Source organism: Phascolarctos cinereus, unplaced genomic scaffold (assembly GCF_003287225.1).
Source record: "Phascolarctos cinereus isolate Bilbo 61053 unplaced genomic scaffold, phaCin_HiC Scaffold_4;HRSCAF=312, whole genome shotgun sequence".
Classification (NCBI taxonomy): domain Eukaryota; kingdom Metazoa; phylum Chordata; class Mammalia; order Diprotodontia; family Phascolarctidae; genus Phascolarctos; species Phascolarctos cinereus.
In genome coordinates this window covers 222,257,563-222,259,605 of record NW_027555847.1, presented here as the reverse complement: position 1 = coordinate 222,259,605, position 2,043 = coordinate 222,257,563, and the positions used below count along the sequence as shown (strand labels likewise).

Below are 2,043 nucleotides of genomic sequence, written 5' to 3'. Positions count from 1 at the left end.
GTAATTCGGGAAAAATACTATTACGTGAGGAAAAAAAAGAAAAATGCAGAGGTAGTTCAAATAAGGATTTTCTAGAAATGAAAAAATAGGTCAGTAGTTGTTGATGCTCTCTCAATCACCTTTTTTTTCTGTAATAATCCCATCATTGATTTTTTTCCCACTTGTTCAGTATCTTTCCCTCTTTCACATACCTTGAGCCCTCATCCAGCATGGGTATCTTCTGCGTAGTTATCATCTGGCCCCATTATTCTCCATCTCTATTTTTTAGTGTTATTTCTACATCTGCATGTAATGTAATATATCTGGTACTGAAGTATCAGCCTCTAGACGCAATGTCTTCACTATCACTGAAGAAGAAAATATCTTGTAGTAGAAATGTTGACACATCTCTGTGATTTCTAATCTGTTTATTACCCTACTTTCAGCTTTCTTTTTAACTACTCTTGGGATGATCTATCTTAATTGGGCCTCAGAGAAAGCTTATTTTTCCCTTTCATCACATCTGACTTTTATGAAGTGAAGTGCTCATAATCTCCATCTTCCCTGTCTGTAAACTTTTGGAAATAAGTTTCTTTCTATAATGGCACTGCCCTTGGCTGCTATGGTTCTTCAATTGATAAGGAGATCAAGTATTTACTGGCCGAGATAATTCTGGGGTTTTCTATCCTCCTTATTATGGCAATTGCATTATGTTGGTTCAGTTAAATTGAACAAACTTTTATTGAGCACCTATTACATGCAAGGTACTTTGCTAATGAAAGACTTTGCTATTTGTTCTGTGTTTTCTCAATGGTTTGTAAAGATATGAGAAGGCAGTGAAATAGGGGCTCAAGCTACATTTCAATCAACAAACATTTATCAAGTGCTTACTATGTGCATGACATTGTATAAACTTTTTGAATAGCTGGGAATATAAGACAAATATTAACTAGTCTTCTCCAAGGATCTTACATTCCACTGGGGCAATACATCATTAGCCCAACGGAACCATGGTTTTTCATTACACTGATCAGAGTTACCGAGTCTTTCAAAGTTTGTCTTTACAGCATTGTCAGTGTAGTAATTTTTCTCTTGGTTCTGTTCACTTCACTCTGCCTCAGTTCATGCAAGTCGTCCAAGATTTCTCTGAAATTAGGGAATGAAACCATCTGCCTCTATCATTTCTATAGCACAATAATATTCCATCATATTTCTGTAACACAATTGTATGTATGTAACATGACATAATCAGCCATTTCCCTATTTATCAGCACCCACCCAGGGTCTCATTCTTTGACGCCTCAAAAAGAGCTTATAGATTTTTTTGTACATCCTTAGAGTTTGTTTTGCTTAGGACTAATCCCTCCCTTACTCTACCCTCCTTCTAATTCCTCCTTCCCTCATCTTCCTTTTCCCTTCTATTTCACTGTGAAGTAAAATGTATGCATGTATGTATGTATGTATGTATGCATTCTTCTTCCTTTTCAGATGAGAGTAAGGTTCAAGTGTCAGTTGCATTCCCCTACCCATTTATCCTTGTTTCTACACACTTCTACTTGAGCACCCTAATTATGGGAGAGATTTTTTCCTAATCTTCCTTTCCTTTCCTGCTACCTTCCCCCAAACCCCAGTATTTTCTTCTTTCCCTTTTTTCCATTCTTCTGTTCAGATCATCAAGGTACAACAGAACCACTCCCAAGTCTTCTCTAATTAGACTTGCATGGGTTAGATGCCACAGAGTAGGTGGCAGTGCCTTGAGCATGTATGTGTTGTAAAAGCCACTAGGACCTCTTCCACCCTTATCAAAGGGAATGCTACCTTCTCTCAGGAGGATTAGCACCTCTGGTGTGAGGGCTTGCCAAGCTCTTTTCAGGGCTGCTCATTAACCTTTGGTGTTCACCTGGCACCCAACTCTCACTTGTGGCTCCAAGAAGCTATGGTATGTGTAGCTCAGAGAAAGCTAGGGATTCTTAGAGGCAAAGAGAGATGAGGAGGGAATACATTCCAGCTATGGGAGGCAGCTTGTACAAAGGCATGGAGATAGGACATGACGTGAAATTTAGG

At 38.7% G+C, this 2,043-nt stretch overlaps 1 non-coding gene across 1 annotated transcript; it reads right to left on the bottom strand.

The window, feature by feature from the left end:
* Positions 1 to 1,687: 1,687 nt before the first annotated feature.
* LOC144457348 (U6atac minor spliceosomal RNA) lies at positions 1,688 to 1,819 on the bottom strand. Its single transcript, XR_013486661.1, has one exon. It is a non-coding gene; the product is annotated as a U6atac minor spliceosomal RNA (small nuclear RNA).
* Positions 1,820 to 2,043: the final 224 nt, after the last annotated feature.